Source organism: Pituophis catenifer, unplaced genomic scaffold, assembly GCF_029215685.1.
Source record: "Pituophis catenifer annectens isolate HBS135680 unplaced genomic scaffold, rPitCat1.0.hap2 SCAF_8, whole genome shotgun sequence".
Taxonomy (NCBI): Eukaryota; Metazoa; Chordata; class Lepidosauria; order Squamata; family Colubridae; genus Pituophis; species Pituophis catenifer.
In genome coordinates this window covers 76,979,870-77,006,075 of record NW_027256888.1, presented here as the reverse complement: position 1 = coordinate 77,006,075, position 26,206 = coordinate 76,979,870, and the positions used below count along the sequence as shown (strand labels likewise).

The following is a 26,206-nucleotide window of genomic DNA, read 5'->3' as shown; positions in this document are numbered from 1 at the left end:
TGGATAGTGGTGTTTGGGCATTTATGAACTCCAGGCTCATATGTCCGAAAGGGCAGGGAGATAGAACAGGATATAAGAGCCTATTCATTAAAGAGCCCTTCTCAAGCAGGTACCCTCATGCTCTTTTATAATTAACAAGAGTTATGAGGAAGTGTGGGGATTGATAATTGCTACCTGAGAGGGGAGGAGTGGGATAAGCTGCTTTAAAGACCCAGCATCCCAAAATACTGAGCATTTTTGACCCAGGTGCCGAGAATAAGGAAGATAATCTTGATGGAGAAAATAGATTAGAATAGAATAGAATAGAATAGAATAGAATAGAATAGAATAGAATAGAATAGAATAGAATAGAATAGAATAGAATAGAATAACATTGTTGGAAGGGACCTTGGAGGTCTTCTAGTCCAACCCCCTGCTTAGGCAGGAAACCCTACACCACTTCAGACAAATAGTTATCCAACATCTTCTTAAAAACTTCCAGCGTTGGAGCATTCACAACTTCTGGAGGCAACTTGGTTTATTGTTCTGACTGTCAGGAAATTTCTCCTTAGTTCTAAATTGCTTCTCTCCTTGATTAGTTTCTACCCATTGCTTCTTGTTCTCCCCTCAGGTGCTTTGGAGAATAGCTTGACTCCCTCTTCTTTGTGGCAGCATCCTGCTGTGGTTATGTGATCAAAATTCGGACGCTTGGCAACTGACTCATATTTATGACCGCTGCAGGGGTCCCATGTGATCCCTACTTTTGCGACCTTCTGACAAGCAAAGTCAATGGGACAGCCAGATTCACTTTACAACCAGCGTTACTAACTTTACAACTGCAATGTTTCGTTTAACAACCGTGGTGAGAAAGGTCGTAAAATGGGGCATAAGTCCCTTAACAACTGTCTCGCTTAGCAGCAGAAAGTTGGGGCTCAATTGTGGTCGTATGTGGAGGACTATCTGTAAACCAAAGAAATATGGGGAGTAGGATTCAATACAGAAAATTCTGAAAGCGAAGATAAAAGATGAAACCAGAATTTTTTTCTTTTGGGCTTAATGGAAAAAGACTTTTGGGGAGGCGGATTGTGTGTCTTATATATGTTGACAGCAGCAAGACAACGGTACACACAAAAATGGAAAGACTTTTTGATTCCCACCATGGACGAATGGCTACAGAAGCTGATGGAGTTTGCAGAGATGGCTAAATTCAGTGGTGGGATTCAGCCAGTTCACACCACTTCGGGAGAACCGGTTGTTAATCTTCTGAGCAGTTTGGCAAACTGGTTGTTGGAAGAAATCATTAGGGCAGAGAACCGGCTGTTAAATTACTTGAATCCCACCACTGGCTAAATTGACCCTTTGGATCAAAGAAAAGGATATAAGTACTTTTGTTTCTACTTGGAAACCGCTTCTGGACTTTGTGCTTGAGTTGGTGGAAAAAAATGAAACTTTGATTTTGGGTTTCACTGATTAGATTGTTTTGTTGTCGTAGAAATGGCTAATTTATACTATTATGGAAAAGTAAACAGTTGTGGTTCGATGTTAAGGCTTTATACTACTGCAATAATAGGGAGTTGGAAGTCTACCCCTTTTTTTTCTTCTTTTCCCCCTCTCCTCCTCACTTCTCTTTTCCCCTTCCCCTCCCCTATGTGTCTTACCATTTGCTTTTATGTTTTTCTATTTTATTCTACAATTTAATAAAATGTTATAGGAAGGAAGGAAAGAAGGAGGGAGGGAAGGAAGGATGAAAAAGAAAGAAAGAAAGAAAGAAAGAAAGAAAGAAAGAAAGAAAGAAAGAAAGAAAGAAAGAAAGAAAGAAAGAAAAGGGAACGGAAGGGAAGAAAGAAAGAAAGAAAGAGAGAGAGAAGGAAGGAAGGAAGGAAGGAAGGAAGGAAGGAAGGAAGGAAGGAAGGAAGGAAGGAAGTCAAGAGAGAGAGAAAGAAAGAAAGAAAGAAAGAAAGAAAGACAGACAGAAAGAAAAGGGAAGGGAAGGAAGGAAAGAGAAAGAAAGAAAGACAGAGAGAGAGGGAGAGAGAGAGAGAGAGAGAAAGGAGAAAGGAAGGGAGGAAGGAGGAGGAGAGAGAGGAGGTCACCAAAACAATGAGAATTAACAAATAAAAAGTTCTTTAAATAAAGTAGCCGCAAGAAACCAGAAGAGAAGGAGAAAAAGCCCGTTTAATAAGCAAAGCGATGGTGGAGACCACACACTAAGCTGACAAATCTTCAGTCGCAATTTTTTTCCCCTTCTTTTTGTGGCTCTTCCTAATAGCCCAAGCAAATCGTGAAATACTTGACAATGTCAATCAAAACTGAACTCGGGGTGACCTCTTCACTAGCGGCTGGATTGAAATACAGTGAACTGTCCTTTTAACAAAAGCAAACAAGAAAAGGCAGAAAGAGGACAAGTTTTCTGCATTTTTTTTTAGTGGAATGTTTTGGTGCTCAAATGCTACCTCTCGTGAGGGTAGCGCAACAGGTGTGTCCGGAAAACAAAGTAATGAATTAAAGCAAACGTGTGCTCCAACACTGACCCCCATTCTAGTTAAGAGCAGGGTGGATAAAAATCAATGCTTTTTAAAAAAAAATCAAAAAAATCAGATTTTTTTTATTTAAATCGGATTTTTTTGATTTAAATTGGATTTTTTTTTATTTAAATCGAATTTATTTTAATAAAAAACTTTTGGGGTAAAAATCTATCGTAAGATAGTTTTCTATTTAAGATACATAAATAATTTAGTTTATTCAGCATGAAATGGAGCTTAGTTATGTAGCATGAGGCTGTATATTCTGCAACACTGGGACTATCGGTGAGTCAACAGCGGGTCAAAGGAGTAGCAGAGATGTTCCTCCCCAGCCTCCTCACTGTCCGACTCCGCTGCCAGCTCCATAGGCCGCCGGCAGACCACAACACCCATTGACTTTGCGCATCAGAAGGTTGCAGAAGGGGATCACGTGACCCCGGGACACTGCAACTGTCATAAATACAGGCCAGTTGCCAAGTGAATTATGAATTATGATCACGTGACAATGGGAATGCTGCAACTGTCATAAAAATGGTCACATGTCACTTTTTTCAGTGCTGTTGTAACGTTCAAACGGTCATCAAATGGACTGTCGTAAGTCAAGGACTACCTGTATCCTTGTTACATTTATGTAACAGGAATCAGGAAAAGTACGCATTACAAATTAGTAGTCTAGTGCAGGAGTCTTCAACCTTGGCAATTTTAAGCCTGGCGGACTTCAACTCCCAGAATTCCCCAGCCAGCAAAGCAAAAAAGCGAAACTGGCGGGGGAATTCTGGGAGTTGAAGTCCGCCAGGCTTAAAGTTGCCAAGGTTGGAGACCCCTGGTCTAATGCATGCCAGGTGACCTATGACCTCCACATAAATCTTTAAAACAAGCATTTCTCAAGGTCACATAACTGCCTTTCATAAGTATCCTGAGATCCTGGAAAAAGACACAGCTGCTTTAAAAAGTTGAGACTCTTGTGCTATATTCAGACCCCTACATGCGCCAAAGCATATTTTTGGAATCAAACAGGAGCGCTGAACAGCTCTATTATTTATCTGTCAAGCCCAGAATATATTCTCCAACTCCGATGTAGTCATTCTAGATAACTTTCTCTGAATGACTGAGACTTCAATTTTTAGATTTCCCCAACCAGCGCAGCTCAAGCAAAAAAGCTCACTAGGGAATTTTGAGAGTTTGCTCCAAACACATTTGTAGCCCTAGAGTTTCAGGTTACAACAAGTTTTCTTATTGTGTATTATGTAAAATATCTTTCCGGATAATGTCACCAGGATGTGGAAGCTATTATGGAACTATGGAATTTCACAACACACATACTGACCCAGCCAAGAGAGATTGCACTATCTAAATGTGTGCAGCTCATTCCTAAACATCTCTACTACAGGAAGAATGTTTTCGTGTCCTTTAGCAGATCCTACACCGAAGAAGGATTTAACTCAATGATCTGTTCAGCCCATCTCTTACAGTTCCATGCAAATCACACTGGCTTTCTATTGCAATATGCGGATGTTGCAATCAAAGGAACTCCTAAATATCAAAGGAGCTTTTTATAAAAGCAGACATAAAAAAAAGCTTTGGATGTTGCCAATTTTGAGCAGTAAGAAAAAAAAAATCTTCCTTAACATACATAAGTGTTTAATAAACAGTGTATTGTCTGAGTCAATTTACCTTTACATAATATTAATATTAATAATAATAACAAAATTTACTTGTATATAGTAGTATTCTTCTGAATTCTTTTTTTTTTAAATTTTATTCAACATTTTTCACCTTTAAAATCATAATTACACTTTTACAGCTTTCCGTTATTGGAATTTTTCGTAATTTCAACATTATCCTATATGTATATGTATCCAAATTGTGTACATATACATTCTTATTACTTAAGTACTTATTTATATAATATATACACTATATATCTATCTACTACACATTAAATATATTTTTTTTGTTATATTATCTTCTCTTAACATTCACTATACATTAATTTTAGACTCCTTCTCCATTCAATTATACCACCTATTCTATGTCTCATAATATACTGTTTTCTCTGTGTCCTTTAATTCCATCGTTAAACTTGTCTAATTCTGCACATTCTAGCACCTTTTTTATAATCATTGTGTTTGATGGAACATGTTGTTTCCAATTTTGGGCAAATGAGATTCTGGCAGCGGTGATTATAGGGAGCATGAAATACTGAATTTCTTTACTCATCTTTCCTTTTATAATCCCCAAAAGAAATAACTCTGGTTTCATGTCAAATTTTAGATCAGTAATTTCCTCCAACCGCTTTTTAATTTTTAACCAGTAGTCTCTTGCTTTGGGACATGTCCACCACATGTGGTAGTATGTCCCTTGCTGATGGTTACATTTCCAGCAGTTTGGTGGGCTATTAGGAAACATCTTGGCCAATCTCTCCAGGTATTCTTCTGAATTTTAATTTCTACCTCTGCTATCTATCTATCTGTTCGGTATTCCCTTTATCCGTTTATCTTTAATGTTAACCTATCCATTTCCGCAGAGTCTAATTTTTTTTTTTAATTATGCTTTCATCTATAGGAGTTCCCCCATCCAGCACATGGGTGTTGACCTACAGACTGAAGGCAAAACATTGCAAGTTTACAGTTTTAATTGAAACTCCTGCAAATCAGCAATAATGTTGGCCAAAGATTTATTTTGGTCCAAAATGCAGTGGCTCTTTCGCCTATGCATTGATTCCCAAGAGGGTTCTGCATTCAATTTAAAGCACTTTAGCTGTAATAAGACCTACACTACAATTCAGAGCGCTGAGATTGTAGGTAGTCCTTGACTTATGGCCACCATTGAGCCCAAAATTCCATTGTTAAGTGAGACCGTTGTTAAAAGAGTTTTTGCTCCATTTTACAACCGATCGCATGACATACACCCCAGGACACTCCAAACTCATTTTGTGACTTTTGCCACAATTAAGCAAATCATTGCAGTTGTTAAATGAATCATGTGGTTGTTAAGCGAATCAGGCTTCCCTCATTGAGTTTGCTCGTTGGAAACCAACCGGGAATGTTAGAAACGGTGATCACATCACCCCAGGAGAGTCATGTGTAACCGTCATAAATACAAGCCAGTTGCCAAGTGCCTGAATTTTGACCCCACGATCATTCAGATGCTGCAACCATCGTAAATTGGACATAAATCGTCCATTCCTCTAACCACAATAAAATACCTTATGCCACCAGACTCCATGTATCACCTGGACCAGATAAATTGCTGCTTAAATAAATAAAGTAAAATATTATTTTAGGCTTTTGCACTGAATCTGAATCTATTTTCTTAATTTGGGAATTCTCTATACCAGGGGTCTCCAACCTGGGCAACTTTAAGACTTGTGGACTTCAACTCCCAGAATTCCAGCTGGCTGAAGAATTCTGGGAGTTGAAGTCCACAAGTCTTAAAGTTGCCCAGGTTGGAGACCCCTGCTCTATACTGTGTGAACCCTGAAAAAGAATTAACTCGGTCAGCGTCTTAACTCTGTTGGGTTCATGGTTTACTACATAAATATTACACAGCAGAGTGCAGCATTTAATGTAGAAACAGGCCAAGAAAGAGAAGTTATTCAACTCTGCCAAATTGTACTCCCTGGTTAAGGAGTGTCTGGTTTAACTGTACTTTGAAGCGAAGTGTTTCTAGATGTGGAACAATTTGCACATATCTAGGAGCACACATTGTGAGATGCAAATTCCAAGGTTGCCTTAATCATCTATGGCAGGTTCAATGTCCAGATTCTGGAAGGGACCCACGGAACCTCTCATAGAGCTCTTGAGGTGTAAAAACAAAGGACGCTACAAGCTGGAAAATTACTAATTTGTTACAGGTAGTTCCTCGACTTACGACCACAATTGAGCTCAAAATTTCCATGGCTAAAGCAAGATGGTTAAGTGAATTTTGGCTCATTTTATGACCTTTCTTGCCACGTTAAGTGAATCACTGCAGTTGATAAGTTAGTATAGAATAGAATAGAATAACAGTTGGAAGGGACCTTGGAGGTCTTCTAGTTCAACCCCCTGCTTAGGCAGGAAACCCTACACCAGATAAATGGTTATCTAACATCTTAAAAACTTCCAGTGTTGGAGCATTCACAACTTCTGGAGGCAAGTAGTTCCACTGATGAATTGTTCTCACTGTCAGGAAATTTCTCCTTAGTTCCAAGTTGCTTCTCTCCTTGATTAGTTTCCACCCATTGCTTCTTGTCCTGCCTTCAGGTGCTTTGGAGAATAGCTTGACTCCCTCTTCTTTGTGGCAGCCCCTGAGATATTGGAACACTGCTATCAGGTCTCCCCTAGTCCTTCCTTTCATTAAACTAGACATACCCAGTTCCTGCAACCGTTCTTCAGATGTTTTAGCCTCCAGTCCCCTAGTAACATGGTTAAGTCAAATCTGGCTTCCTCCTTGACTTTGCTTATCAGAAGGTCGCAAAAGGGAATCACGTGATCCCGAGATACTGCAACGGTCATAAATATGAGCCAGTCGCCAAGGGTCCAAATTTTGATCATATGACCATGGGGATGGTTATAAGTGTGAAAAATGGTCGTAAGTCACTTTTTCAGTGCCATTGTAACAAAGGTCCCTAAACAAATTGTTGTAAGTCGAGAACTCCATGTATTGCCATCTAACAGTAATTCAGATATTTGCAGCCCTGTACAGCTAGTCCTTGACTTACGACAATTGAGCCTAAAACTTTCGATGCTAAGTGAAACATCGGTTAAGTAGATTTTGCCCCATTTTTCGACCTTTCTTGCCACAGGTATTAAGTGAATCGCTGCACTTGTTAAGTGAGTAACACCGTTGTTAAGTGAATCTGGCTCCCCCATTGCTTGTCAGAGGGTCGCAAAAGTTGACGGCGTCACCCTGGGACACTGCAACCGTCATAAATATGAGTCGGTTGCCAAGCAACTGAATTTTGAAAAACATGAGCTTGGGGCTGCCGCAAGAGTCAGAAGTGTGAAAAATGGTCCTAGGTTACGTTTTTCATTTCCCGTTGTAACTTTGAACAGTCACTAAATGAACTGTGGTAAGTCGAGGACTACCTGTAGAATTGGGGACCGTTTCTGTGGAAGGGTGAGACGATGACTCCTGATTTTTGCAACTACCCCATCTTTAACTTCAATGCAAGATGTTCCATTCAGGAATGTGTTGCATTCGGGTCACTGCTGTGACCCGGCTCATGTATTAACTTACTGGATTTTATCGGAGAAGCCAAGACACAAAAAAAATTGGATCGTGGCACTGCTGGACTTAAGCCTTATGCAAGCATCATGGGGCCATGCGAATGCCCAGAAAGTTTACAGACAGGACAAGTGTTTTGAGTGGAGCAGGAAGACTTCACCAGTGCTGTGGAGTCGGAGTCGGAGTCGAGGAGTCGGAGTCGGAGGAAATTTTGGGTACCTGGAGTCGGAGTCGGAGTCGGAGTCGGCAAACAATGCACCGACTCCGACTCCGACTCCTACTAAATTTAGATTGGAATTTTAAAAAAAGCAAGTTTAAATGTCCCAATTCACAAAAAGTTATAATTAATGACTTCTCTACTGTAAGAATAAAGACCAATGCATGCAGTGCCTCACGTAACCGCAAAATGAACACGTTAAGTGACCGTGAAGAAGCATGCTTTTCATGTGCTTCACTATAAGGCACGCAACGCACAATTAGGAGTGGCAATACTTATACTTTCCATAGTGTTGTGTTCTGCTGTTACAGGGAACGCAGCGCCCATGGGTAACCTAGCCTCTCACTGATAAGGGATTAAGTAAATATGTTTTTTGCAGGACTAGAGACACTTGCATAAGTGAAGGGAATGGAGGGTCAATAGTTCAAGACTGAAGCTGTAAACCATTTATTGCCAATAAATAGTGGTGGGCGAGGGGCGGGCGACCCAGCAATTTAACAAATGGTTCGGTGGTTTTTTTGTAATTTTATTGGCCCACGGAGCTTCAGCATAGGCTAATTAGCCCTTGATTAGATCGGCTCCCGACCCCCAGCTGATTTGCTCTGAGCTGTTTTGCTCAGTGCTCTTTTGCTTGCTTGGAAAGACTCCAGATTTTTCCCCCCCTAGCTATACTGAAAAACGAAAGAGAAAGTAAAGCAGGCTGTTGGTTTTGCATGTTAGAAAATTAGGCAGGCAGATTTCTTTTCTTTTTCCTCACCAAAAAAGGTAGGTGCAAACAACGGGAAATTTAGGGAAAAAAGGAGATTTTAAAACACAAAAGAAAAAAAGCTCTATTTAACTAGGGAATTGTAATAATTGAGATACTATTAATTGTATATTGTGTTGAAAGCAGAAATGGTTAAGTTGTGGTTTGGAGGAATATATGGGGGAAATTATTTGGTTTATTATTATTGGTAAATATAATTAATTGATTTGTAAGAAATTGGATTGCATGTTTATGAGCACTTTGCATTATCAAGTGATGGAAAACATTACGTGTGCCAATGTATTAGAAAAGATGATGATGGTGAAAAACAATGTGATGCAAAAATTAGCAGTTTCAGTGGGCCTGATAAAAATGCACCTACAAGAGCATCAAATTTGAAAAGACACTTACAGCGTTTTCATCCCAAAGTGTTAGAAGCCGTGAATGAGAAAGATAGCAATGAAAACATTGCATCTACTTCTGTGACAAAAAACGTTCAGAAATCTACTGGAGAACAATCACAGATAAGAAAATTCTTTATATCTGACAAAGTTACCATAAGGATGACACCAGAAAAATTCAAACACCACATTATTGAAATGGTAGTAAAGAATAGTGTACCACTATCCTTCTTTTCACAGACAGCCTTTTTAGGCCTAAATGGAGAAATGGCAAAAAAACTTGGTGTTTCTCTGGAAAGAGAAAGTATAAGGAAACTTATAATTGAGGAGGCCAAATGTAAAAAGGAAGAACTACAGAAAGTTATGAAAGGACGTTTTGTCTTCCTTAAAATGGATGCATGCACACGTCACAGAGTCAATTATTTCGCTATTAATGTTAGATTTGTGGATGAAAATAACAAAACAATAACACGGACCCTCGGAGTAAAGGACACTCAGGCACATCACACCAGTGATTACCTTCAGAAGTTAGTGGAGGGTGTTCTAGAAGATTTTGAAATTAAAAAGGAACAGATTTTATGTGTTGTGACAGATAACGCTTCTAACATGTTGAGCACAATTGAGAAGATGAAGGCAGATGAAGAAGGTATCAAACAGATATTAGACTTAGAGGAAGACAGCTCTGCAAGTATTAGAGAAAGTTTAGAAACTGAAGAGAATGCTGACATTTTTTTAGACAACTTTGTTGAAGAAGCATTGAAGCTTGCTACTATTCATCATATGCGATGTGCTGTTCATACACTGCAACTTGCCATAAGAGATGGATTAAAAGATCGCCATGCAGCTACATTAATTGGCAAATTACGACAAGTAACTGTTGCAGCCAGGGCCCCAAAAACAGATGCAATTTTGAAAAGACGTGCAGGAAAAGGAGCCATTTTGGATCAAACAACTCGCTGGGGAAGCACTTATTTAATGGTGAAGCGTTTACTTGAACTTAAAGACTTCATAGAAGAAATGGACAATGAAAATCTTGCATTAACTGCAAGCCAGTGGACACAAACAAAAGAGCTGGAGAACCTTCTTTCTCACCCCTTCACTGTCACCAAGAGGTTGCAATGTGATGATCTAACCCCGGGTAAATTCCTCTTGGAATGGAAGAGCCTGTTATATCGCCTGAACAAAAATGGAGGGTTAATAGCTGAGGGCATTGCATTTTCAATGATGAAAAGAGAGAGTCTTTTGCTGGAAAATGAAATCTTGTTAGCGGCTATTTATGTCGACCCAATGAGCCGACTTTTATTGAACAGTAAACAGATTGCTACTGGGAAAAAGGCCCTCTATGATGTAGCAGTTCGCATGAAGGGATTACGACCTGAAATACCTCCACAGGAGGATGGAGTTCTTTTAAGCAATAGTGGTAACTCAGAATCATCTTCTTCAAACGAAGAATTAGACTTTGATTCCTTCTTAGACAAAATGGAAGTTGCTAAAGGAAAGCGACGTCGCATAAGCGTTACAGAACCAGTAAATGTCCAAATAAAAAAATTCCAACAGGAGTTTTATAAAGCACTAAAAGAAGTTGAAAAGTATGATCGCTCATCAAAACTTACTGTTGAAGAAGCCATCCTTGTTTATCCAGAGATCGTTAGTGATGTGGCCAGAATAGTTACTGCAATGCCACCCACCCAAGTCAGTGTCGAAAGATTATTTTCAGCCCTAAAAATAATAAAGTCTGACTTAAGAGCCTCTATGAAAGAGGATCTGGCAGAGGCAATTCTCTTCCTTAGAACTCTACATTGAATTGATTTGCATTTGCTAAGCCTATAACTACATTTCAAGATTAATATAAACCATTTCTAGGTTTTACAGATTTTGTTTTTGGTTCATATAGATAAGCTTTGTTTTTGTTCTAAAACAACCAAATAATGTGGTTTGTATTTTTGAACTGGTAAAGTTCCTGTTCCTGATGTTTATGCCTGCTGCTACTATCCAGCAACTTGATTAATTAAATTAATAAAAAAAAATTAATAAAACTTTGTTGTTTTCATTGTGTTTGTCTTTTGCTTAAACTGTTCAATACAGTAGACTGTTGGCTTCCCAGCCAGTAGTCCTGTGGTAATGACATGTATGTTGCCTTTCTTTCCTTCAAGGAATGTATAAAATACATTCGCATATTAATACAGAGGAGTCGGAGTCGGGGAGTCGGAGTCGGAGTCGGAGTCGGAAGTACAAAAAACTGAGGAGTCGGAGTCGGAGTCGGAGTCGGAGTCGGAACATTTATCTCCCGACTCCACAGCTCTGGACTTCACTCACACTTACTTCCAAGCACATGGTTGAAAAAAAAAAAAAAAGAAATTAATCGCTCACTCATAAAATGCTGGGATTCACAGAACAGAATAACAGAGTGGGAAGGGACCTCGGAGGTCTTCTAGTCCAACCCCCTGCTCAGGCAGGAAATCCTATACAGTGTCAGACAAACGGCTGTCCAGGCTCTTCTTAAAAACTTCCAGTGTTGCAGCATTCACAACTTCTGGAGGAAGTCATATGCATTATACAAAGGCCTGGCACCCTACAAGCATGTTGGAAGTGAAGCTCCATAACTCCTGAAGAGTAAACGTTGTATTGTTATAGGACTGTGATGGCGAACCGGTGGCACGCAGAGCCATATCTGTGGGCACGCAAACGTTGCCCTAGCTCAGCTCCAGCGCGCATGCGCGCTCCGGCCAGCTGATTTTTGGGCCTTCCAGAAGTCGGGAAATGGGCTGTTTCTGGCCTCCGGAGGGCCTCCGGGGTGGGGGGAGAAGGCTGTTTTTGCCCTCCCCAGTCTCTTAGAAAGTCTCTGGAGCCTGGGGAAGGTGAAAATAGGCCTTCAAGTCCCACCGGAAGTCAGGAAATGGGCTGTTTCTGGCCTCCGAAGGGCCTCCAGGAGGGATGGGGGAAGGCTGTTTTCTCCCTCCCCAGCTGCCTAGAAAGTCTCTGGAGCCTGGGGAGGGCGAAAAAACGGGCCTACTGGGCCCACAGTGCCATCACGTGCCAAAAGCAGGGGGAGCACAGGGGAGGTCACATGCATATGCATGGTGGGGTGGGGTGCATTGAATTATGGGTGTGGACACGTGCGTGCGCGACCACCACCCCCCCGTGCTCTCCCCGCTTTTGGCACGCGATAGCTAAAATGTTAGCCATCACTGTTATAGGAATGACTTACAACCATCCACTTAATGACCATTCCAAGTTGCAACAGCACTGAAACAATGACTTATGACCAGTTTTCACACTTATGACCATTGCAGCAGCCCGGTCCTCAAGTGATCAAAATTCAGACTCTTGGTAATTGAGTCATATTTATGACGGTCACAGTATCCCAGGGTCAACGCTCCGATTAGCGCCTGACCTTCGCACCTTCCGCTGTGAATTAAAAACTTGGCTTTTCAAATCCCTCGACCTGGACTGATGGGGTTTTAAGGGTTAAATTTTTTAAATTTTTTAGATTTTAGATTTTATTTTGTATTGTGGCTTGTGTTTTTCTTATTGTGAGCTGCCCTGAGTCCATTGGGAGATAGGGCGGCATATAAGCCGAATAAAATAAATAAAAATTTTTTTAAAAAAATGTGACTACCTCTTGTGACTTTCTGACAAGGGAAGTCAATGAGAAAGCCAGATTCATTTAACAACTGAGTTACTAACTTCATCATCTTCTTTTAAAGACCCCGTAATCCCTTGCAGAATGGAGTCTTGAGCACCTGGATGGAGCTGAATGTTTACTGGCCGGATGCCCTTCCTGTCGCCAATGCGGAGTTTTGTTCAGCAGATATATTCTCAGTGCGCCCAGAGAGAGAAATATCTGCCTCTACCTAGGATCGAACTCACAGCCTCCTGATTGTGAGGCGAGAGGTCCACCTCTAGGCCACCACACCACTCGAGTTACTAACTTAATAACTGCAATGATTCACTTAACAACCTTGGCAAGAATGGTTGAAAAATGGGGCCAAACTCACTTAGTAACTGTCTTGCTTAGCAATAGAAATTATCGGCTCAATTGTGGTTTTAAGTCAAGGACTACTTACCTGTGTTTTCCATTTCATTCGTGTATTAATCCGCCAGCTCAATTCTTACATAAATGTGCACTCAAAGAACATGGACTTTGGATTTAATTATCAGCACAAATTCATCGAATAAAGTTTAAGGATCAAGTGCATAAAGGCAGTATTAACTTGATAGCCAGATACCATAAAAAGGTTAATTTTGATCAAAAGCTATATGCTAAGGGTATAAATAAGGGTACTGAATAAAGTTTGGCCAATAAGAGATGCCTATGTTACAGGTAGTCCTCATTTAGTAACCGCAATTAGGACTGGTCACTCCGTTGTTAAGCGACAAGGTTACCAAATAACATCACGATTGTGCTTTATGATCTTCCTTCAGTTTTCCTTTGCTTTACCGAAGTTGTAAATGCGAGGATTGGTTGCAGAGTCATTTTTTCATCCCCGTTATAACTGTGAGCGGTCACTTTATGAGGCAATCACTAAACAAAGGCTATCTGTAGGGGGGAACATGGCTGAGGATCACCTAATAAATGGAGTTGTGTCACATATGTAAGCAGGAATGTGGAAGGAATGTTCTAACTACGATGAGCTGATTTTTGTGGCCTTCACTATATAATTTTAATATGTTTTCTGTCTCAAAAAAAGGAAGAGACTTATTCATTTTAAGCCACCATGGTTAGAGTGATCTAGACTGAGATGACCATAAACAGCCCTCAAACAAATAAAAATAAAAATAAAAAAACACTGAGGTGCAATCCCAAAGGGGCTTTTTCAAGAGGCAACTAGACTTTCTCTGGTTTTTCTTTGAAGACGTTTCGCTTCTCATCCAAGAAGCTTCTTCAGCTCTGGCTGGATGGTGGGGAATAGAAGGATCCATCCAGTCAGAGCTGAAGAAGCTTCTTGGATAAGAAGTGAAACGTCTTCAAGGAAAAAACAAAGAAAGCCCAGTGGCCTCTTGAAAAAGGGCCTTTGGGACAACTATGGATGACTGAGAATCTCCATAGACACTGAGGTGCAATGTTTCAGATTTAAATAAAAATCTGTAGAGTTGTCACAGCCAGTAATGCATCAACCCTACTTAAATTGAGTGCTAAGCACTGCAAAGACCTAGTTAAAAGTCCTTTTTTCTAATATTTATCCCATGCAGTATTGATTGAGCAGGGGTTGGACTAGAAGACCTCCAAGGTCCCTTCTGTGATTCTGATTCACCGCATTGTACCCATTTCAGCACTTTTTTATCAAAGCAAAAGGTCTTATATTTTTTTTTTCCTTATCACAACATCCTTGTAAGAAAGCAACTCCCTGTTTCTCTTTCCAGTAGCCAACAAACAGGTTAAGGTCACCCTGCTCTTAAAATCTCTACTCAGAGAGCAACTACTATAAGCACCCACGTGCTGCTCCAACACATCACTAATTCTCAAGTATTTAAGATAAGGACAGAGCAAATACAGTCTCTGTAAATGTGACCGGGAAGAGGTTCATTTACATAACAATGAAAGCCTCATGAATTGCATTTCCCTAGCGTGCTAAATTTGGTTAGTGTTAATATAGTTGATGGCATAATGTATGTGTGGTACTAATCCAGTTCTTTTGCTCAGGTTATGCAAGCCCAGAGAAGGGGATTAATTAAGTAACCAAGTTATAAGGACACAGGACGAACAAGGCACAGAAAGAACCATCTGTGGAAATTCTCAAACATCCAGGTTCATAGCGATAGCAATAGCACTTTAGATTTATATACCGCTTCACAGTGCTTTTACAGCCCTCTCTAAGAGGTTTACAGAGTCAGCCTCATGCCCCCCAACAATTTGGGTCCTCATTTGACGCACTTGGAGGACACAGATAAACTTCCAAGCGGTCTCAACGACTCCCTAAAAAGGATGCAAATGACTAGCTGTCTGCAAGGAATATAAATTCTTCCATTCCCCACCATCCAGTCAGAGCTGAAGAAGCTTCTTGGACGAGAAGCGAAACGTCTTCAAAGAAAAACAAGGAAGTTCAGTTGCCTCTTGAAAAAGCACCTTTGGGACCACCATCTGAATAGTTTTCGACTTTGTGATCTGCCATGCTTAATTTAAGAGGGTATGCCAACATCCTCTGGTAAGTGGGCAGCTTTCTTTCTAACTTTGAACAGTTGTGTTCCTGGCAATTCCAATTTTCAACCACGGTCAAAAGCAACTTTTTTTGAGGATAGAAAAATACGGTGCACCTCTAATCTCTGCATGCAACAAACAAACTCCGCATACAGAATAACAGAGTTAACAGGAACCTTGGAGGTCTTCTAACTACTGCAACCCCAGGAGTTTTGGCTTGAACTAATAGATCACGAACACTAATTTTGGATAGAAATGGTATTGTTTTTATATTGTTCATCGTTTTGCTTTGTTATCCTCACCCATAATTGATTTGAGCAGCTTACAAATATTGTAAATCATGTATGAATTCCATTGACACATAATGCCCATAAGGATCATCCTCAATTTATGACTACAAATTGAAAACAGAATTTATGTTGCTAAGCAAGACAGTCGTTAAGTGGGTTTTGCTCCATTGGATGACCTTTCTTGCCACAGTTGCTAAGTGAATCAGAGTAGTTGTTAAGTTAGTAACATGGCTGTTAAGTGAATCTGGCTTCCCCATTGAGTTTGCTTGTCAGGTCGCAAAACGGGATCAAATGACCCTGGGACATTGCAACCGTCGTAAATACGAGCCATTTGCTAAGTGTCCAAATTTTGATGATGTGACTACCAGGTCATTAAGTGTGAAAAGTGATCACAATTCACTTTTTTTCAGGGCCATTTGTAACTTTGAATGGTCACTAAATAAATGGCTGTAAATCAAGGACTATCTGTATGATGTATTTTTATAACTCTGGCTGTCTATGCATGCTATGATTCCAGTCTCCTGTTTCGCCCGTCTGTTGCTCCCTTTCAACTACACTACATCTTACCTTTGTGTGGGAAAATGACGCAATGATCATATCTTGTTCAACAAGTTAATACTCAAATTTGCTACGCAAATTTTCAGGAAATGAAAGGGGAACTTTTTTCCCCCACAAAAAATTAATAATTTCCCAACCTTTAACATTTCTTTAAAAATATTGTGAAAGAGAAGTTCTTGTAACTGTACTTCTACATTTATATCAGAAGTAAAGGAAGCAATATTTAAATAGATATTTAAATAAATCTACTTCTGTGCTACTATCGCAGCACCATTGAGAGTGTCCTGACATACGGCATTCTTGCATGGTATGGGAGCAGCTCTGTAGCGAACAAAAAAAGCTCTACAGAGAATCATTAAAACTGCCCAGAATATCATCGGACTCCAGCTACCAGCCCTGGACGACATCTTCACATCTCGCTGTTTGAGGAAGTTGCATAACATTCTCAGAGACTCTTCCCATCCTGCTTACAATCTTTTTGGACTGTTGCCTTCTTGGCAGAAGATACAGAACGATTAAAACTCGGACCACAGACATTTTCTGAATAGTTTTTATCCCAGAGCTATAATTGCACTCCACAATGAACTAAAGGGCCATCATCAGTGAGCTCTTGGACAGCATTACTTGGTCTGTTGTGTGGATGTTTGGGTGGTTTAGGGGTGGGGAATTGTGGTGGGGGGGGGTGTTTGCGGATTGTTATGTGTGTTGGACCTGGTCTTTGGGGGTTAAGTGAATTTCGTTGTATGGCTGTACTGTGTATACATGTACAATGACAATAAAGTTATTTTTTTCCCTTAGAAAGGGGTGAAGATTCATTTTCTCTTTTCAACTTAGAGAGAACTGAGACCAGTGGTGGGTTCCTCCCGGTTCGGTCCGGTTCGGCCGAGCCGGTAGCTGTGACAATATGACGTCACCGAACCGGTTCTCCCCCCCCGCCCTCCCACGTTATTCTTACCTTTTATTTGGTCCCACCCCCAATCTATTGCTGCCTCCTGAGTCCCAGCTGATGACTAGAGGGAAAAAACCTGTTTAAACTCTTGCCGCGGGGCTTCAAAGGGCCACCCTACAGCTGATCAGTGTTAAAAACAAACAAATGAGTCGGGTCGTAAGTGCGAGGACTGGTCGTAAGTGCGGGAACTTTCCAGAAATGACTCTGACCAGCTAGCCACGCCCACCTAGTCACATGACCTCCAAGCCACACCCACAAAATAAGCCACACCCACAGAACCGGTAGTAAAAAAATTTAGAACCCACCCCTGACTGAGACCATGTCTATCTACGGCAAGGGTATCAAACTCATGGCCCGGGGGCCGGATCCAGCCCACGGGGTGCTTAGATCTGGCCCGCGGGACCGCTCTGGAAACAACGAACAATCGGCCTGCAGTGCCTCTGCCGGCGAAAACGGAGCTCGGGAAGGCTGTGTGTGGCCCTCCCGGGCTCCGTTTTAACTGGCAGAGGGTTGCAGGAGGCCGCTGCAGCCGGAAACGGAACTCGGGAGCCCATTTTCGCTGGCAGAGCACTCCGGCCACCACGGGTGCCCTCCATTACACGAGTGATGTTCATCTGGCCACGCCCACCCTGGCCACATCCACCCCGCCCCCCCCCCGAGGTCAAACACAACCCTGATGCGGCCCTCAATGAAATCGAGTTTGACACTCCTGATTTAAGGGCTATAACAAGTTGGTTAAAAAATATTGCATTTTATGTTCCAAAATGAAAATAATCCAACATGGTTTATTCATCTGTATTCTGTAGACTTGAACATCTGCCTGTCTTAATTGCAACAGATGGTTAAGACACTGGAGCAGTGGTGAAATCCAAATTATTTTACTACCGGTTCTATGGGCATGGCTTGGTGGGCGTGGTGTGGCTTGGTGGGCGTGGCAGGGGAAGAATACTGCAAAATCCCCATTCCCACCCCACTCCAGGGGGAAGGATACTGCAAAATCTCCATTCCCACCCCACTCCAGGGGGAAGGATACTGCAAAATCTCCATTCCCACCCCACTCCAGGGGAAGGATACTGCAAAATTTCCATTCCCACCCCACTCCAGGGGAAAGATACTGCAAAATCTCCATTCCCAATCCACTCCAGGGGAAGGATACTGCAAAATCCCCATTCCCACCCCACTCCAGGAGGAAGGATTCCCACCCCAATCTGGGGCCAGCCAGAGGCCGGCCATTTCCGCTACCGGTTCTCCAGAATTGGTCAGAACCTGCTGAAACCCACCTCTGAGTCCAAGAGACTCGCAGGAGTCTTCTCCAGCACCAGAGTTCAAAGGCCTCCATTCTTTGGCGCTCAGACTTCCTTATGGTCCAACTTTCACAGCCATACATTGCAACTGGGAAAACCATCGCCTTGACTATACGCTCTTTTGTTGGCAGGGTGATGTCTCTGCTTTTTAGTATGCTGTCTAACTTTGCCATAGCTTTCCTCCCCAGGAGCAAGCGTCTTTTAATTTCTTGGCTGCAGTCCCCATCTGCGGTGATCTTGGAGCCCAGGAAAATAAAATCTGTCACTACCTCCATTTCTTCCCCATCTATTTGCCAGGAATTGAGAGGGCCGGATGCCATGATCTTAGTTTTCTTAATGTTGAGTTTCAAACCAACTTTTGCACTCTCCTTCTTCACCCGCATCAAGAGGCTCTTTAGTTCCTCTTCGCTTTCTGCCATTAGAGTGGTATCATCTGCATATCTGAGGTTGTTGATATTTCTCCCGAAAATCTTAATTCCAACTTGTGATTCATCTAGCCTTGCCTTTCTCATGGGCTAACCAAATGCCCACCATTTAAATCAACAATATATGTCCCTGGGAAAATATTGGTAATGCCAAAGACCCAAAGGCAAAAAGACAAATACGGGCAAAGATAACTGAATATATCTTCCAGAAGCCAATCAGGAAGATAAGAGTTACACAGAATCAGAGATGGCGGATTTTATTTCCGCCATCGATGTATTTTATGTCTCAATATTTTGTATTTAAAAAGAATATAAAGCAATGGGTGTTATCCTCCTGCATTCAACTCTTGATGAAAATCAAAGTTGAAAATCAACCTTGCCTAGACTAATGTAGAGGCTAATGATTGCCTCTTGATCACACTTCGATCACACTAGAGAGTGTCAAGGCCTTAAGAACTGACCTTTATAAGTTAGCTGATATCAAGAACATAATGTAATTTAGATTAATGGGAGTCACAGGAGGAAACCCCAAAGTGCAGATGGCAGATAAGTCTTTAGATCAAGAGCAGATGCAATTATGAACACAGAAATTCAGATGACTCCAACTGAAAGCACGAAGTCCGCTATGCCATAAACCCTACAGGGTACGGCAGAAAAATCACAAAGCAAAAAACAGTTAGCTAAACCCTAATTGAAAGTGGAAATAAATCTAACTGCACGATCAAGAAATAATATGGGAAAAATTGAGCTACCTCTCAGCTCACAGACCAATGAAGCCTTGGACAAATTCCAAAATAGGGGCTTGGCAGGCTAACAAAGGATTGGCTTATTACAATATTACAACGATTTGGGTGGGGGAAAAGAGAGAGAGACACACATACACACACACAGAACAAAAGAATGTTAAACCAGCAGGCTGAGTGGGTAGTGACGATGGCTTAGCTTAGAGCCAAGGACGTAACAGGAATCTCCAAAGAAAGGAAAGAGAGGGGCAGGTTAAGAAATGCGTTTTGTATAAAGACTGCACGAACTACATTTTGTTAGCCTTGTGACAAATTGCAGGGATTTCACGCGGCTTACGGAAACAGGTCTTCCTAGAATGGAGAGCTGATGTCAGTTTAATCAACCCAAGGCAGCTGATGTGTTTGCATTCCATTTGTTCTTTCTAAATGGGAACAGGTTTACAATGTTAACCGGAGATGTCATGTCAAACAAACCAAACGCTGAAGAGAAAATAGCAGACTTGGTCTAACTTTTCGCACAAGCTAAACCAGCCGAAGCCAGGAAAACCCGGTTTTATAAAGACTGCATGAGTGATCACCCGGTACTGTTACCTTCAGCTATGCAGGCAACAAGTTGGCCTTGCCACTGATGTCACCACAACATGGTAACACCTGAGATGTATATCAGTTAATTTAGGTGTATCTTGGAGCAACCGGTGTATATCTAGGCACAGTTCCCTTTCCCTTCTGTTAGAACACAAATGCATCCAGCTTTCACTGAAATGGCAGAGAAAGTATGTTCCACCACTCTACTTTTTCTGCATTAAGCAGTGGCCCCTATAGACAAAGTTGTCCTGACAGATAAGAAGGATCTTCAAATGCCTCAAAATAAAACCTAAAGTCTAGTGATTAAGGTACCAGGCTAGAAACCAGGAGATTGTGAGTACTGCAAAGAACTTGATACTCTGAGCTTGGTTGCTTTTTTGGAGACGTTTCATTACCACACTAGGTAACATTATCAGTACACTGCTATTCAGCCCTGAACTACAAATATTCTCTTATCAGTTCTAGTCCTGTTTTAGGCATGAAAGCTTAATGGGTGACTTTGGACCAATCACCAGGGGTCTATGAGTTTCAGTCCCACCTTAGGTATGAAAGATAGCCAGGTGACTTTCGACCAATCACCAGGAGTCTGTGAGTTCCAGTCCTGCCTTAGGCATGAAAGACAGCCAGGTGACTTTGGGCCACTCACTAGGAGTCTGTGAGTTCCAGTCCCGCCTCAGGCATGAAAGACAGCCAGGTGACTTTGGGCCACTCACTAGGAGTATGTGAGTTCCAGTCCCACCTCAGGCATGAAAGACAGCCAGGTGATTTTGGGCCAATCACCAGGAGTCTGTGAGTTTCAGTCCCGCCTTGGGCCTGAAAGACAGCTGGGTGATTCTGAGCCACTCACAGCCCAACCCATTTTACAGGGCTGTTTTGCTGGGGAAAATAGGATGAAGGTATGTTTTGCCACCTAATTTGTAAAAATAACAAAAGTAGAAATATAAATAAAAACTTGGTGGTTCCATATCATGAATGAGTCTCTCACGTGTGCCTCATTTGCACTCAGAACAAACAATGCCACCTAACTCCATGCACAATCCCTGTGCCCTGTTTCTCCCAAGTGCCAGTCAAACAGGTTCTGAGAATAACACAGATTTATATGAAGTGTCATATCCATGCAAAGGGCTTGCGGTTGGCATTTGAGTAAATTCCCCGGAGGCTCAAATGCCTTATCAAAAAAACCAGCTAGTTAAGTAATCCTGCAAGAGCAGAACTCATACATGCAGAAATGCATCCATTTCTGATTGAATCAAAGCATGCTATTTGTTACTTTCTCCAGCACTGCTCTGGTGTTTCCTGAAATGAGCCATAATTACTCACAGGATTTAATCCTTTGGAGATTATGATCCGGTTCCTGAAAGTCAAACTGGATAATAGCCCAGGCAGCTTTAGTTCGGTTTTAAAGCAAAACTGAGATAAGAGTGTGGAGACATTCTTTTCGTTCTTCCTTTACAGATCGAGCTGTAATTAAACGGAAGTACAAGAAATATGTAGAGTAACCTTCTCCCACAAGGTGCTCACTAGTGGTGGGTTGTCCCCGGTTCAGACCGGTTCGCAAGAACTGGTAGTAAAGCCGGGGGGAAGCCCCACCCACCAACCCAGATGTCATCATCGGCGATCTGCGAATGCGCAGAAGCACGATCCCATTGCGAACCGGTAGTAAAGGTAAGCAGGGAGCGGGGGGGGTCACTCATGCATGTGGGTGGGTACACACACGTGCAAACCCCCCGCGTTCCCGCCGCTTTTGGCATGCGACGGCAAAAAGGTTAGCCATCACTGCTCTAGATTGTATAGCTTTCCCCCAAAATGCTTTATCTTTAGTTACTCAGAGTCAACATTTAGACTCTATCCACACCTCAAGTTGTGAGAAAGATGTAAAGTATGTATCTTTTAGTGCCGATTTCCAAAAGATGTCTGGATTTACAGATCACAACAAGCCAAAATATGACTAAGTTTTGATTATCGTACATTATGATGTGAACCAGCTACAACTTACTCAAAAAACATGATTAATCAAAACACGATTTAGCATGATGCATGAGCTTCATAGTTAATAGCCCTCTGCTGTATAATTAATTCCTCCAGTCATAGCTGCACACATAAACTCCATCCAATATGCTATTGACACCTTAACGGATCTTCTATCTCAAGATCAAATCGAAGTTTACAGGGGCAGCTGATTTCTCCTGGCTGATTTCAACCTGGTGGATCACTTCCACTGATAATGCATCTACTAAAAAAAAAAAAATCCTAAGTGTGATGTAATTTTCCTACAAAATGTAATATGTACATCTCACATAGGAGGGGGGGAAAACAATTGAGGGGGACACTTGCCAGAGAAAAGAAACAGAATGGAGCAAATATTTCTGCCTATAAGTGTTCAGTTCATGGGAAGGAAGGAAGGAAGGAGGGAAGGAAGGAAGGAAGGAAGGAAGGAAGGAAGGAAGGAAGGAAGGGAGGGAGGGAGGGAGGGAGGGAAGGAGGGAGGGAGGGAGGGGGAAGGGAGGGAGGGAGGGAAGGGAAGGGAAGGGAAGGGAAGGGAAGGGAAGGGAAGGGAAGGAAGGAAGGTAGGAAGGAAGGTAGGAAGGTAGGAAGGAAAGAAGGAAGGAAGCTTTTCATTTCTAGATTCTTATTCTCATGACTTCTCCCCTGCTCAAATGTCAATCTGATTTTCCCCCACGCATCTTTTCCAAAGAGTAGCACCAAATATGTCAGTCTTTTTGCAACTTATACCACTGTTCCCATTTGAATCTATTCCCGTTGGTAAAAGAAATTTCAACTTTTCTCCCAAGTTCCAGTCCCACTTACTTTTTCCCACTACGCTAATTTGATCTTGCACCCCATATATACCCCTGGCAGTAGCCCCTTCTTCCAGTCCCAGCTTCCTCCTACTCTAAAGACACTGCAAACTTTCCCTGTCATCTTTTCCCACGCCTTTCTCCAAACATGTTTCAAGAGTTCTTGCATCACAAGAACCCACAACTACAGCCGACGGCAAGAAGCAAAGTAGAAAGCATGATTTCCCAAGCCATTCGCCTTCAGGTGGAAGGAAATGAACTCCGACAACCCCTTATCCCCTACCTGAAGTACCCATGGACAGCAAACTCCCAGCATGCAAAACCCGGGGGCTGCATTCCTACAACCAATTTAAACCAGATTACTAACCAATCCGGCTTCCAGGCTCTCGTCCTATACGACTCACACCTTAACCCTAAGCCACCCAACATGAAACCCAACCGAGGTCAACGCCAACCGAGAGAAGCAAGCTGTGCGAACTGGAGCTGACAGGTCACAGTCCCAACTTGGCTGAATGTGTTGTGTGAATGTGGCGCCAGCAGGCACCTTCTGCAGAGGCTCAAACAACAGGTGTGGATGGAAACCCCCAACTCAGCACCTGCCGGCACCTGCATTCATTTTTGGTCACATCACAAAAAAAAAAGATGTTGAGACTTTGGGGGAAAATGCAAAGAAGAGCAATTAAGATGACTAAGGGCCTGGAGGCTAAAACATATGAAGAACAGGTGCAGGATTTGAGTTTGGCTAGTCTAGAGAAAAGAAGAATTAGGGGGGACATGATAGCAGTCTTCCAGTATTTGAGGGGCTGCCACTAAGAAGAGGGGGTCAACTTATTTTCCAAAGGACCAGAAGGCAGGACAAGAAACAATGGATGGAAACTAATCAAGGAGAGAAGCAACCTGGAATTAAGGAGAAACTTCCAAACAGGGAGGACAATTCACCAGTGGAACAGCTGGCCACCAGAAGTTGTGGGTGCTCCATCAGTGGAGGTTTTTAAGAAGAGACTGGACAGCCACTTGTCTGAGATGGTATAGATTCTCCTGCTTGAGTGGGGGGCTGGACTAGAAGATCTCCAAGGTCCCTTCCAGCTGTATTCTGATTTCTGATGGATTCACAGCTACTGGAACCTGATCGCAAACAATCATTAGATTGGCAGCTAAGGATCTGACACTAGGCTACCTACCATCTGGTAACTGCTTGGGGTTTGGCAGCTACGATATGGTAGCCTCTGAAATTTATTTTTTTATTATTATTTTATTATTTAAATTTTTATACTGCCCTTCTCCCGAGGGACTCAGGGCAGTGCACAGCCACAATAAAACACATATATCCATAAGGGCAGCGGTGATATAGGGTAGCGGTTACCAACAGGTGGTCTGCAAAAAAATTTTGGCGGTCCGCAGAAAAACTTGTTTGCATTATTATACGGCACTAAATACCATTTATCTTTTTTTAAAAAAATTCATATTAGTGGTCCACGGGATTTAAAATTATGATTTATTTATTTATTTTGCTTTAATTTATATGCCGCCCTTCTCCGGAGACAGGGCAGCTTACAATGCGTTAAGCAATAGCCTTCATCCTTTTGTATATTTACACAAAGTCAGCTTATTGCCCCCACAATCTGGGTCCTCAATTTACCTATCTTAGAAAGGATGGAAGGCTGAGTCAACCTTGAGCCTGGTGGGATTTGAACTTGCAGTAATTGCAAGCAGCAGATGTTAATAACAGTGCATTAGTCCACTGTACTGCCAAGGCTCTTTTAGTGATCCCTTGAGATCTGAAAAGGTTGGTGACCTCTGATAGAGCATCTTCCGCTTGATGAAGGAAGGAGGAAGGCTGGACTAGAAGACCTCTAAGGTCCCTTTTTCCAGCTCGATGCCGATTCCGATTTCCTTCTCGGTTTTCCCACCTCACAGGGTTGTCGGGAGAAGTAGGGGAAAGAAAAAAAAAGCAACCTGGGCATGAAGCAGGAGACCTGGTCCTCCACGCGAGAAAAGAGCCTATAGTCCAGTGGACTGAAGCACTGTGATTAACACCAGCTGTCTGCAATTACTGCAAGTTCGAATCTCTCCAGGCTCAAGGTTGACTCAGCCTTCCATCCTTTCAAAGGTAGGTAAATTGAGGACCCAGTTGTGGGGGCAATAAGCTGACTTTGTATAAATATACAAAAAAGTATGAAGGCTATTGTTTAACGCATTGTAAGCCGCCCTGAGTCTCCGGAGAAGGGCGGCATATAAATTAAAGCAAAAAAAAAGCAAGCAAGCGGGTGGGAATGAAGGGGGGGGGAAAGAAAGCTGAGGAGAAAAGCGCCCGCTTGGCCGCCTTCACACGACACGTGTTTGGTGTCGTGTGAAGCCGGGTCAAGCCCCCCCCTCACCCCCACCCATAACACTCTCTCCTCTCAGCTAGCGTCGAGACCTCGGACGGGTCAAGGAGAGAAAAGACGAAGCCACCCCCCACAACTCCTAAACCCTCCGAAGCCAAAAAAAAATAAAATAAATAAAGCCTCACCTCCTGGGGTCGATTTTCCGCCGGTCGTCCAGCTTGGCGGCTGTTTCGGAGCGGCAGAAGCGAAACGAAGAGCCCGAGGTGGTCCGGCACGAGGTTGTGGGGGGGGGGGAGAGGGGGCGGCAAAGCGGAGCGGAAAAAGCCGAAGCTCTTCGGGTTCTTTCTTCGTTGACTCTTTTTTTTTTTTTTTTTCCTCTCTTTCTCGCTTCTTTGGCAACTTTTCGGAAATCCGGGCTGACGCGCGGGGCTGAGAGGAGCGAGAGCCGCGGAGGCGGCTAGGCTTCCCCGAAGACGACCTTCCTCCTCCTCCTCCTCCTCCTTCTTCTCCTCACGCGACCCCCTTGGCCGGCTGAGGGCGCGCGCTCGAGCGAGCGAGCGGGGAGACCCTCCTCAAAAGCCGGGCTCGGCCAAAGCGCCGCGAAGGCGCGCGCGAGGCGGGTTTCTTGCTTGGGTTCCTTGCTTGGGTTGAGTTGACCGGCTGACAGCCGGGCGAGCGAGCGTCTTGCCGGTTTTGCCGAGCCTTGGGTGGGTGGGCTTTTGTGAGGGGTCGGCGGGGCCAGCCCTCTTTTTTTCTTCTTCTTCCTCTTCTTCTCCTCCTCCTGATTTAATACTCCTGTGGTGCCGGCGTGGATATTGCAAAAAAAAAAGCCTGGAGAAAGTCGCCCGTCCGTCCGTCCGTCCCGTTTCCCGCCCCCCCTTCTCCCCAGTGCGAGGTTTAAAGCCGCGGCTGGGCGCTGCGGGGCCGTCCCCCTTTAGCCTCGACCCCTCCTCCCGGATCCCATTTCCCACCCCGCCAGCCCTCGTGTTACAGCCAGGAGCGTCACGGGGCCCCGG

General features: G+C 42.8%; 1 protein-coding gene across 1 annotated transcript in view; it reads right to left on the bottom strand.

The window, feature by feature from the left end:
* SLC4A4 (solute carrier family 4 member 4) overlaps window positions 1–25,445 on the bottom strand; it is a 195,135-nt gene extending 169,690 nt beyond the window's left edge. The window contains exon 1 of the mRNA XM_070948389.1: window positions 25,376–25,445. The gene's annotated coding sequence lies outside the window, so the exon portion shown is untranslated. The remainder of the gene's footprint in view (window positions 1–25,375) is intronic.
* Window positions 25,446–26,206: the final 761 nt, after the last annotated feature.